Source organism: Arvicola amphibius, chromosome 10, assembly GCF_903992535.2.
Source record: "Arvicola amphibius chromosome 10, mArvAmp1.2, whole genome shotgun sequence".
Classification (NCBI taxonomy): Eukaryota; Metazoa; Chordata; class Mammalia; order Rodentia; family Cricetidae; genus Arvicola; species Arvicola amphibius.
The window spans coordinates 87,400,106-87,413,155 of record NC_052056.1 but is presented as its reverse complement, the minus strand read 5'-3'; the positions used below and the strand labels follow the sequence as shown (position 1 = coordinate 87,413,155).

General features: G+C 50.9%; 1 pseudogene; it reads right to left on the bottom strand.

Moving 5' to 3' along the window:
- Window positions 1–1,418: 1,418 nt before the first annotated feature.
- On the bottom strand, window positions 1,419–1,513 carry LOC119825861 (annotated as a pseudogene).
- Between the last annotated feature and the right edge of the window lie 11,537 nt (window positions 1,514–13,050).

The following is a 13,050-nucleotide window of genomic DNA, read 5'->3' as shown; positions in this document are numbered from 1 at the left end:
ATGACCAGCCTGGGTTATAGACAAGGTTCAAGCTGATCACGGGCAACTTAGTGAGATACAGTGTCAAATAAAATGTATAAATAAGGCAGGGGATGCAGCTTAGAGAATATTTACGTGGCATGTTCAAGGCTCTTGGACTCAATTCCCAGTATTGTAAAATAACAGACAAGTAGGAGATTACTTGGTCTTCACACTTCTTTTCTTTTCTGTGTTTATATGGGTGCATATATGTATATTTTCACCACTTGCAATGCTATTTGGGGGGTCTACCCTCATATCCTGCTGGACCCATCACTTCCACCCACAGTGTCTTCTATGGAGTGAGTGAGATACCATAATTCAAGGAAACAACCAGCAATGTTACATCCTCAGTGAAAACACACTAACTAGCCGAGAACCTTGGTGTCTGGTGGAGAGACTGTGTTCTGTAACTGAACTCTATCCCTGCCTAACAGGCAGAGCAGGGGATTTCTGAGCGAATGGTGAGTGATGTCTCTGGAGACGGGGGAGCAACCGTTCTTTGGTGGGTAAAAAGCAGGTTTGGAGTCCTGGCGAGACGTTCCCAGTCATAAAAGCCATGAAATTAAACAAATAGGAAGTTGCTTTGAAATACGCTCTGCAAACGGGCAATTTGTCTTTGAGTGTTTCAAAATTGCCCACTGTGAGAGATTACAAAGTACTCTGGCATTTTATCAAAGTTAGGGTGTCTCCCAGACGTCTGAGAGCCACATGGTATCGAGGCAGCCAGCACAACAGCTGTGTGTGGGCACTGTGGGTGTGTGTGGTGGCCCTTTGAGCTAGAGTCTGTGGTGGAGATGTGGGGATGAGGGCCTTAAGTCAGTAATAGGAAGTGAACCCCTCTTACGTAGTGAACTCTGGAGGAAGGAGGCTCCCTGGGATCCCATCTATTCCCCTTCCACCCCTCCCAGAATCTGCCTAGCATACCACCAAGTGTTCTATACCTTTCTGGGCAGGGATTCTGTCCCTGTGTGCTACCACAGCAGGGAAGTGCCCTTGAACACTTCTGCAGCCCCCTCCTCTTGTGAACGCTTTCTCACGTCCCCAGACATGGAGTACAGAGTCTGGCTTTGGTGCTTGGTGATGCAAGGGATGCAGGCTGCTCTGTGGTGAGCTACTCCGACTTCTACATTCTTTTACTAACCCTGCACCACCTCGTGTCCTTGGTAGTGGGGATGCTTGCTTCTCCCTTGATTTCAGGGGGCTCACCCTTATTCCCTCAGCTACCTCTCAAGAATCCTTACACATAGGCAGCCAGACAGACAGTCATCCAACATGGCTGACTTTCACAGTCTAGACTAGACATTGTGTAGGGTCAGTTTGCTATTGATTCTGCCATTGCTGCTGGGTCTGGGCACAGTTGCTTCGTCTCTTAGAGCTGTGACCTAACCAGCTGTAGGCAAGGTTCCCTGGAGGAACAGGACTTATATAACATATATTAAACTGACAAGAAAAGACATCACACTTGATCTTAGCCAAAAGGCTGAGAAATGATAATACCATATATTACAAAAGGGATTCATTAGACTGACTTATACGATAATGGCCTGACAGTCTAACAGTGGCTGCCCGTACACCGGAGAGGCTGAGAACCCAGTGGCTGAAGGCTTAGGGGATTCCTGGAGAGTCACTGGCCTTCAGTCCACCTTGGTTGGCTGAAGCAGCCAAAGTCTGACGTCAGTTGAGGACAACATAGGCATCGGCATCACCGTCATCAGCATCAGCAGTGGAAGTAGGAGGCACACCCTCTCAGCAAGAGGTAACAAAGCACGGTTGCCTTGGTTGCCTTTTCCTTGGACCTCTTTATATCTGGACTGCTTGTTGGAAGATGCTGCCTCCTCTGGAGGAGGATTGTCTCCCTTTAGTATCTCTTAGCTGATTCCAGATCCCTTCAAGTTGATGAGATTAGCTATCTCCTAACTGAAGGAGTTATCCATGGGGTCTGCTGGAAACGCTGGCCTTTTGCCATACGGGAAGCAGAACTGGGGCTGATTTCACAGGATACAGATAGTGAAGATAACAAGCAGGGGCTGGGGCAGTGCAGAGGACCACACAGGACGAAGATGCTGCAGCCCTCCTGGGATGAGGGCAAGGAGCAGGGATGCTGGCAGAATACAGAAAGATCAGCTGTGATTCCACCTCATAAACCTTTACTCGGGGTGGAAATAGTTCTCAGGATGTGTCCTGGTGGAGTCTCTGGGAATGTGTCTTTGAGACATTGCCGGTGCTACTTACTGATGAAAGTGTGCACTTGAATTCCACCATGCCAACTGCTGAGATGAACAAACAGTGCCCTCTGGATGGAGTGTCTGCCTTCTCTCTGGGTCTGGAACTTCTGCAATTGTGGCTGGGTTTCCAGCAGAGGAGTACTACGTGCTTAGCCTGAGATAGAATTCCTGGATCCTGTGGTTTCCACTCATTGCTGGAAGAAGTGTGGTTAGTGTGACACCCTGAGGGGAGCTTGGGAGCTTGCTTGGGTCTTCAGAATTCACCTAGTCATTTTGTCTTGCTAACAGTGCCAGGAAAACTTGCTTAGCCATGAATTACAGGCAGAAGTAAAATGTCGCTCAGTCCTGGTGTCTTTCTTTCTAACCACCCAGAGTGAAGAAGGACATGGGCCTTGAACCTATGGCTATGGAGCAGGGGCAGAGCAGACAGAAGCTTGAGGTGGAGTGGGATGCCTGATCCTCCTGCATTTGGATTCTCTTTTTGCTCTTTCCAGCTGAGTGCTGCCTGAGTCAACTGGTCCACTGCGATTCCAGAAGCCCAGCTCCAGGGCTCTTTTCCCAAAACCTTGGGGGCAGAGTGAGCATCTGCAGGTGAAGAGTGAATGGTGCTTTTGTAAGCTCCTGCCTCCATGATGAATGTGCTCTACCATGCCTCCCCATCCCCATATTGGATGGAGACCATTTAAAACCCTTCCTCCCTTAAGTTGTTCTGCCAGGAATTTTGTCACAGCGACCAAGAAGGAACACATCCAGGCACGGTGCCCATCATCTGTATTAAAAGAAGATCCTTGGTGAGACTTGCCCCACAGAGACACCATGGGTTCTCTGTTATGTTGATTGGCAAATTCCCTTTTCTGGCGATTGGCAGGTTGTTGTGTTAACTGGCCAGATGTCTGTTGTATTGATTGGCGGGTTATCAGTTATGTTGATCATTGTAACTCTAGGGCTGACTTGCTTCTCTGGAATTCACACTATCCATGGCTTAGTCCTTGCTGCCATCAGTCAGACATTCATCCTTGCTGAGCTTGGAGACCAAGTGAGCCTCTCCTGTTCCTGTAAGCAATGCTCGCTGCTGTAAGGGATCAATGACTCGACTCTGGGTCCATAGTCAACCTCCCTGGCTCCCAGATTGATTGAGCAGAGGTGATCAAGTGGGGCACAGGGGCTTCTCACCCTTTGCTGCATTTGTCATTTTTGAGAAGTTCAGGATGTGTGTTAACAGGGGCTTGACCTAGGACATCCAGCTTCCATGACCAAGTGTTTGTGAACATGAACTCTGACCTTGAACTTTCTCAAGTGGAAAGGTGGTACCTGCTGTCAGAGTTTATCAGCTTCTGTTGAATGAACATTTTGTATCCAGACCTGTGGTGCCAGCTCTGTGAGGAGGTGAGGCAGAGAGAGCTGTGAGCTGCTCAGCCTGGAGGGGGAAGAGGACGCCCACCTCCTGGCCTGAAGAGCCCTGGGCTGCTGACCTCCGTGCTGTGCCTTCGGGGAACCCAGCCTGGTGTATAGGAGCCAAACTGCCCTGGGCTCTGGATGAATAAGAAATGAAGTTCCAAAGTCAGGGCATGTGAGAGGAAAGCTGAAGACACCAGGCCTGAGGTGACAAGGCCCATTCATTGTCCCCCAAGATGGAGCTTGTTAGGTCAAGTGCATCTTGAATAAGAGGCTCTGCCCACATGAAGCTGGACCTCAGCAATCTGAGCATCCCTGGGTCTCAGTGGACTTTGGGTCCTTGTAAAGATCTACTAACTCTTGCCTCTGGAACTGGCTGATCCTGGGACCAGTGTGTTAGGCTTCCTAGCTGATAGATGCAGGCAGTCTGGAGACCCTAGCTTTCATAGGGTTAGCTCTCTGCTTCCTCAATCTGATGAGATGCGGGACATAGTGGGACAGGAGGACCAGGCCTTTGAGGGGCATGCATAGACTTCAGATGGGTCTTTTCAGCTGGGGTTGAACAAAGGGAAGGCACGAGGACGTGGGGGGAGCATCCTTAATCCCTCCCTGTAGCAGACATAGCTTCCAGGGGCTGGTTGGAACTCTCCCTCTGCACCTTGCTTTCCCATGTTCCCTGGTCTCTTTGCGAGTGCCCATGAAGGGTGACAGCCAGCACACCCCAAAGGAGTTTAGATCCAGATGTCATTTGACAGTAACCGTCTCATGCACCAGATAGTCCCAAGTCCAAACTACACAGGTTGGGGTTGATCTCTCACTGCTGGGCCATGTTGGAAAGATGCTTTAGATGTCTCCATTCCCTAGTCTATAAAACACACACAGCCACCACACGATTCATTTGCCACCTGATGAGCTGCTTCCCACAGAGACTGAGGCTCGGGGATACAATGTCTCAGCCCCAGGTAACGGGGAAGGACTCACTCTGAATCTAGGGCACAAAATAGTACCTCCTTCCCTCCCAGTTTTGTTACAAGGTTGCCTCTGAGGATGATGTCCACATTTCCCAACTCCAAAACCACTTAGGCTTGAGGTGAAATTGAAAATAAATAGGGAACACGGACAAAAAATGCTGACTCCATGGGCCTGGCTTCAGCCCCATCCATCATCTTAACTGTAGCCACAGCAAGGCTGCGGACAGAGCGCGTCTGTACCAGGAGCTCCCTGCAGAACCTGGGGCCTCAGAGGGGCAGGAATGCACACATGGGTGGGTTCCTGAGGCTGCGGACAGAGCGCGTCTGTACCAGGAGCTCCCTGCAGAACCTGGGGCCTCAGAGGGGCAGGAATGCACACATGGGTGGGTTCCTGAGGGAAGGGAGGAAACACAACCTCGGTCACCTCCATGGGTCCCTGAGTGTCCCCAAGTCACCTTCCCGCTCCCTCTTCTCTATCTTCTGTCAGTCCCTTCAGAGCACAGGTTGAATTAACCCACTTTTAAAGGTCACTCCATCAGTCCCTGCCCACATCCTGGTCTCAAGCCCCCCCTTTTCCTCCCATGACCACTCCTCATTTTGGGGATTATAAAGTACTGTGGTTGTCAGTAGCGGGCAGTGTTTTCTCTGTATCCAGAGATGAGTGTGTCTGCTTAGGCCCTTCCTGAGATTCCCTTCCTACTGGGCTGGTCGTAGGCGGATAGGTGGGGCTTGGTGCCATCTCTCTCTGAATCAGCCTTGCTCAGTGCTCTCTCTCTCACTGTCTTCTGGGCACGAACACCTGTGGTGTTGTTATTAAATCCCTTCTGTTTATAACACATTTATTTTCGTGAATTACTGTGTTGTAAACATCCTCTCTCTGCTGAGCAGACACCATCCCCTCGGGGCCTCACTGCTGAGTGTCTCTTGCCAGGCCACACACTTCCCCCCCTCTGTCCTCCAGAGTGTCCCTGGCCCAGGTAAGGTCCCCCCTCCCAGCTACCGCAGTCACTCCCGCCATCTGAGCACTTGTCCCTGTGGCCTGGGTTGGGCCTCCTGTCAGTGAGAATATGTAGCAGCCCTCCTACTTTCAAGGCGTAAGTGTCCCCATGTCCCAATCTCTTGCTGTACCTGGCAGCAAGGAGTGACAGGACACACTGCAGTACTGTCATGGTTTGTTTGGCTGTGGGTGCCAGCAACATTGCTCATCTTGGAGGAAGACCATGGTGGGAGAGTGGGGAGGAAGCTAGTTGTCCTCAGGACAGCCAGGGAAGAGAGAGGGAGTGGAGAGAGAGAGAGAGAGAGAGAGAGAGAGAGAGAGAGAGAGAGAGAGAGAGAGAGAGAGAGAGAGAACACGCACCCCTCGCGCACTTTTCCATATCCCCCCACTTCCTAAAGGCTCCACCTCTCCATAGCACCAGAGGCTGGAGGACCAAGCCTGTACTTTAAAAGCTAGGCTTTGGGGAACACTTAGGAGTCACATCACTGTCTCAGTCATGCTATAAACAGAGGCTCCTTGGAGAATTTGCATCCAAGCAAAGGGGAGAGGCTGCTGGGCCTCCCACAGACACAAGGGTCCAAGATGCAACCTGGTCCTTCTTTGTGCCACAGCTGCTAGGTGAGCAGCTGCAGTGGTACACACAGCGGGGACAGACACCTCAGTTCTAGACTTAGCTCTCCCTCAGCCTGACTCTGGCCCAGAGGAGTCTCATTCCTCTGAGCATCAGTTTCCCCTTCTGCAGGATGAAGAAATTGACTTGGTCTCATCTCTCCAATAGCAGTGTCTCCTGTATCTATCAGCGTCCACGCCCCCAGCACAAGCTCCCTCCGTATTCCTCTTTAAATTCCACTCCCATTCCAGCTAAAGTGTTCCAAAGGAGGAACTGCCATTTCAGTAGCGTGGCAGAAAATCGTTCTGGCCTGGAAGCAGAGGAAACCACAGCCGGAAATGGAACAGGTGATTTCGCTGAAGAGCGCCTGGGAGATGCGATGCGGGCGCTGGAGCCCACCCAGGGTCAAACTCAGCACTAAGGGTTTCAGGAAGTGGGAGATAGGGGAGGGCAGCGGTGTTGCATTATGAGCCTTTGGTGAACTTTGTGAGCATTTTTTTGTGAGCAATGGTGGTGCTGCGTATACTGTCTGCATGTTCGAGCTCCTTCTACCATCCAGAAATCCAGGAGGCCAGTGCTATGGACTTTCCTGCTTCACAGATGAGGAAATGGAGAGTCAAGGATAACCCCCCCCCCCCCACACACACACACCAAGGGACATGTGTCCATCTGCTTTATTGTAACTCAGTGATAAACTCATGATCAGAACCCAAGGCAATGTGACTCTGGGAATCTGAGTTTCCCATAAACACATAAAAAATGCCCCTGCCTGAGGTGGTTGAATCCCTCAGTTATTTGGGTCTCTTTTCTGTTTCTTTTCTCTCTGTAACCATGGAAACTTCCCCTCTCTCCTGTGGTCAGAGACTCACTCTCCAGATGAGGCCCATAAAAGGGTGCTGGTCCTAGCATCTTAGGGTGAGGCGGGAACTGTGGCAGTGTTAGGATGCAGTGCCAACTGAGGGGATAATGTTACTGTTCCCTTTCTCACTGCAGCCAAGAGGCTACTGCAGGCTGGCCATTTGGGGAGACCTATGTGAGATTCAGCCTGCCTGGGGACCCATGAAGTGGTCTGCATGGGTAGGGCTCTATCTAGTCCTGTATGTTCCCAGCATCCAGAAGAGGGCCCAGGTCAGAGTTAGGGCTGGACAAATATCAGCAGGCAAATCCATGCATTTCCCTGGATTTCCACAGGTCTGGTTCCCTGGGTTCAGCAGACTGGGCTGGGCTAGCCAGGCTTCTGATTACAGCAGTGGAGGGCACCATGGCGGTAGGAACTCTGAGCCTCTGCAGGCCTCTGGGACTGTTAGTTCTCTCGAAGGGATCATGGGTCACAGGTCCCTGTGGTGTTGTGGAGCAGGTGCGTCACATCTTGATCTCTCTCAGTGACCACCTGCCATCAGATGCCAGTGAGACACCACAGTCATGTGACGCTGCAACACATGCATCCTGAAGCCCCGCAGGACAGTTTCTTGGCCTCTTTTCTTGGAATTAGCAGATCCAAAGGTGTGCTTCTCACCCTCTTTCTGTGAGGTGGAGGAGAGGGAGGAAGGAGGGGCAGAGAGCAAGGTGGACCTAACCCTTAAGCTCAGGCTCAGAGGGACCCTCACCAAGCTTCTGGGTGCTTGGACTTTGAGGACAAGCAGCCCCCACCTTAAGATCAGACCAGTGGTTCTCAACGTGTGGGTCATGACCCCTTTGGAGGTAGAATGGCCCTTTCTCAGGAGTCATGTTATCAGATACTCTGCAGATCAGATATTTACATCCTGATTCATAATAGTAGCCAAATTACAGATGTGAAGTAGCCATGAAAATAATCTTATGGTTCGGGGCAGGGTGTCATCATAAAATGAGGAACTGTATTAAAGGGTCACAGCATTAGGAAGGCCTCAAACTCAAGTAGCCTATAGCATTGGACTGGAAATCACTCAGCTGACGGAGAGCCACCCAGTGATGCTACTTTGTGACACAGATATGTCCCCCCAATAATTCTTGCTAATAAAAAGATCCCGACCTAACTTCTGGGGATCTTTGTGATTGTTTTCTATGGTACTGAGAACAATGCCGGTGGATGAACAAAAATCCTTCTAGAACCTTCTAACTTAACCCAACACCTAGCCAGGTAGGTACAAGTAAATAGTTAAACCCACCAGAGGCCACAGAATGTAAGGAATCTAGAATTAGGGGTGTTGCTTTGGGTCACAGAAGGGCTACGGTAGAGGCCTAGCCTGGCTATGGTCGAGATCAACTCTCTAGGAGGACCTGTTCATGACTAAGTCTTTTGCTGCAGCTAAAGATGCAAGGACCAGTATTGCAGGTGACCCTGAGTATGTCCTCCTCTCCCCTGGCTCCCCATCACGCCTGCTGTTCCCATTTTAACTCCTGTAGCTTTAATACATTCTGACTGCATGGGCTGAAATGAACACTTCCAGCTGGCGGAGTAGAGGTCAGCTTTGATTCCTCCCTGTCCCCAGGCGCCTCGAGAGGATTGGCATCTCTTTCACATCTCTTCTTTCATAAGGGAGCGACCCGTCATGAGCATTCCCATGTCAAAAATAACATAACCCGAGGCCAGGTGGGACCATGTTCATATTTGCTTCCCCGGGGTCACCTGTGTCCCTTCACCATGATCAGGTGGCCCGTCAGGCATATTGTGCCGTGTTTTACCCATCTGGCATTTGCTTCCTCCGCATGCAGCAATGAAGCCCTGATATTGCTCTGGGCAGCTTCCTCGTCCCTGCGTAATCATTCCTCGGCTGCCTACCCTTGTCCACAGGGCCGCATGGCCAGAGGCCACCCACTCCTTTCATAGGAAAGTGGGGCAGAGAGAGGGCTGGGGCATGCCATTCCAAAAACTGAGCAGCCAGCCCGGTCAAACAAATGAACTGGGCTGACTGGGAACAGATGGAGTAAGCTAGCTAAATCAAGTCTCTGTCATGTAAACTTCCTCGGGAGGGGACAAATGATTTTGTGCACTTCTTGGGGATGAGCCAAGGTAGCAGTGACCTCAAAAGGTCCCTCTGCCCAGCCTGGGCAGCCAGTTTGAATCTTGTCTCTTGTTCTACCACACATGTGGTCATTGTGAAGCCTCACCATCTCCTGCCTCAGTTTCTTCCTCTGTGAACATGGAATCCCTGCAGGACAGTCACAGAGTCATTGGGACGAGTGTGAATTTGCAAGGTGTAGCCCAAGTCTGCCAGTCCGTGGCAGGTGTGTAGGAAATGTCAGTCATTTCTCCTGGTTGTGTGGCTGCGGAATTGTCATCCCTGTGTGGTTCTTGTGCCCAGGTGGACATCGACTCATGGGAGGTTCCGCGGAGGACCTGGCTCTTTATAAATTGTGTCACACTGAAGTAGAGACAGAGATGGGATGGTCTCTCCTGAAGCATCATCGTTACTTTCTCCCATGCACCTGCTCTGCCAAGCTCTGCTGGGAACACTGCGATCCATCCCCTGATTCCTGCGGCATCTCAGCTAGAGCCAGATCTGATTTTCTCTGTTTTGCAGATCAAGGAACTGAGGCCCCTAGACATCAAATCACTTGCCCAGTGCCCAGCCAGTACTCGGTGGAGCTGGCATCCACGCTGCAGGCAGGCTGACATGCAAGTCTTTACCCTCTGTGTATTTGATGTTTCCTTCCTGCTAACTCCTAATCATGTCTGACCTGGTCCTCCATTCTCTGGAGCTCGCTGCACAACATAAGGAGTCTTCTTGGCTACTTAAGAGTTGGCTAAACCCTTCCTTGGATCAAATGGATTTTGTCTGTTCCCATTGGGATCTGCTGAACTTCTTGTTTGCTTTGTGCTTCTTGCTCCCCAGTAAACACTGATTCAAAGTTGCTGTTTTATTAAACGGAGGATTTTGATTACGTATAAAGTTTTCAGACCTGAATCAGAGAGACCAGACAGCCCTGCACAAAGGCAATAGTCCCTATCGCTCATGGGTCCACTATCTGCCTGCCACTGTATGGACAATTACGGTTTGTCAGCTCACTGTGACACATCTCAGTGAGATAGCACTCCAATGTCCTCCATTTCATTGACAAATGACTAGAGGCTCTGGGTGGTCACGTGCCCAAGGCTCACAGCACTCATCCCAGGCTGGGCTGGCTGACTCAGGTTGAGGGAAACATCCAGGCCAGGCAGGAGCCACCCACCCGGCCAATGCTGCACTCTTGGTGAGCAGCCGGGGTTGACTTGCTGGGGTCACTTCAGGAGGGTTGGGGTTCCTGGCTGAAGCCCCTGAGCAAAACAGAAAGTCTGAATCAGAGCTAATGCTTAGCGTGTGAAGCAGCAGGAGGCAGAGGTGAGTTCTCCTGGGGACCAAAAGGCATGCCTTCCCGATGTGTGGCTGGCATCTGGGGCACCCCAGGACTCCTGTGCAGAAAGCTTGGTTCTAGAGTATAGTGCTTCTGGAAGATGGTGAAACCTTTAGGGAAGACCTGGAGGGAAGAAGTCGGGGGTTTTTTCGTGGGTGGGAGGGGTTAGGGACGAAGGTGTTTTTAAAGGGATATTAGGACCCTGGCTTCTTCCTCTCTTGGCTGCTATCATGACTACCATGATGTGAATAACTGTGACATGATGTGAACAGCTTGCCTACCCTCCATTTCTTTCTTTCCTTTATTTTTTAAAAGATTTACTTTATTTTATGTATATGAATACTTTGCCTGCATGCACATATATGAGTACTATGTGCATGCCTGCTGCATTGGATCCCTTGGAACAGGAGTTGCAGACCCTTGTGATCTGTTATGTAGGTATTGGGAACTGAACCGAGGTCCTCCAGAGGAACACCCATGGCTCCTAACCACTGAGCCATTTCTGCTCTCCATGTCTACAAGTCCAAAAATCGATGGGGGTAATTAACCACGGACTTAAGCTCTGACTGCCAGAGCCAAAGTAAACCTTCCCCTTTAAGCTATTATTGCAGAAGGCCAACTGGCATCATGAGGTAGCATGAACCTGAGCTTGCAGGGACTCTCTGGCATCATTGGTGGCAGGCATTGGGAGGTGGAGTCACTGCTCCCAGGTAAGAGTGTCTTCAACATAACAGGTATTATCTCTGTCATCAACAATCAGGCACGAGTGACAGATTTGTATGACCCCCCATGCCCATGTTGAAGCCCCAGGCTCTCTACTGCTTTGTGACAACAATACTGGCCAATCCTCTCTCTGCAACAGGATCCAGCATAGCTCTTGAGCATACAACTCCCTTTGGGGAGAAGGAAGAGGAAGAGCTTGGCAGTGACTGGGAAGGGCTGCCTGCTATCTTCTACCTGTTGGACAATACATGGTCACATGACTATGCCCTGCAAAGGAGACTCGGCTAGGTCTTTATTCTGAGATACAATGTATCCAGCTACAACCAGGAGGCTGTAAGGTACTGCAGAGGGATGGACTCCAGGGGATGCAGCCCTGCCCCAGGGCACCAGGGTTTGTCCCCAGCAATGACAGTCTTCCATCTGTGACTGCAACCAGTTCCAGGCAGGTGAGGGAACTCAAGAGAGATAGACAGCAGCCTGCACAGATGGTCCTCGACAAGCTGGAAAAGGGAAGTCAAGCTGGGGAGTTCAGACAAGCTGGGATTTTCAGTCGTGAGACTCGTTTTCCTAGAAGTGATTGGAGGTCACAAATTCATAAGTGAAAAAGGAACCGACGACCGCTGGCGGCATGGGGAAGAAGCTGGAAACTGTTGCTTTGGTGCTTATGCCCCACTGCAGATGGGGCATTATTAGTTTTATTTTTCTTGTTGGACATCACGAGCAGTATCGACTGTTGTGGCCCATCGCTGTGACAGACCTTGGCACACACCTCCTGTGACCCATGTGTCCCCCCTTGCCCTTTCCACATAAAGCCCCATGCCCAGCCCCCGCCCCCAGCAGCCTTTCTTCCCTTAGTCTCTGACACCGTGTGGAGAGCTCAGTGGATGAGCTATTCTATTCATCTACTCACGGACACGTGACCATAGGCTGGCAACCACTTCTCAGTATACACCCCAGGCCAGACACCACAGCAGAGAGTAGACAGCTAAAGAGAGTGGGGGAAGAGTCCGCTAGTCTGCCTTTTATCCAGCAGAGGCATTAAAAATGCACATGGCTGCATCTGCTGGGTGAAGCCGATGCCATAGCTGTGAGCTGCCATCCTGTCCCTGGAACTATAGGCCACCAGCTCACTTCCCCCAAACTAGATCATGGTCTTGGTGGACATGTGGAGAAGGGAGGTCAAGGCCATGAGGGGAAGGGCATCTAAAATGGAGTCAGAGTAAGGCAAATGAAGATAGTGACCTGGTTGTGGCTGCCATCATTTCCAATGCCAGGGCAGCCCCAGCCGGACTGCTCCTTTTATAGTCCTCCCCAGGCTGTCACACAACTCTCCCCAGGGCCTGCTATGTGCAGCCCTTCCTCAGTCCCCAGCAGCTTCTTGCGGGTTTGTATGTAGAACTCCATGAATGTCAGCTTCACACAGGTGTCCGACATGTCCAGACTCAAACCTGCCATTGCTGACCACAAGCGTCTAGCTGATTGCAGTCCTATTTGTGCTTGCAGAGGTCAGAAACAAAGGTGGGGTACCAATTTCCATCTGGATGCGCCGTCTTCCCTTGACGTGGTCTTGCTTCCGAGAGCAATCGTCCCTCTGCTTGCCAGAGAACAGACAATGGCTCATCTCAGACACAGCCTGAGATGCAATCACAGAGACTTTGCCTCTGGCTTCCTCCTCCTGATCAGCATTCCTCAGACGCTGACATCCTCGTGCACACACCCAGATCCAAAGTGCTAACCTAGACGGAGCAGGCAGTCACTTAATGGTGCAAAGAGCTGACGTTCCAGGAGTGTCTG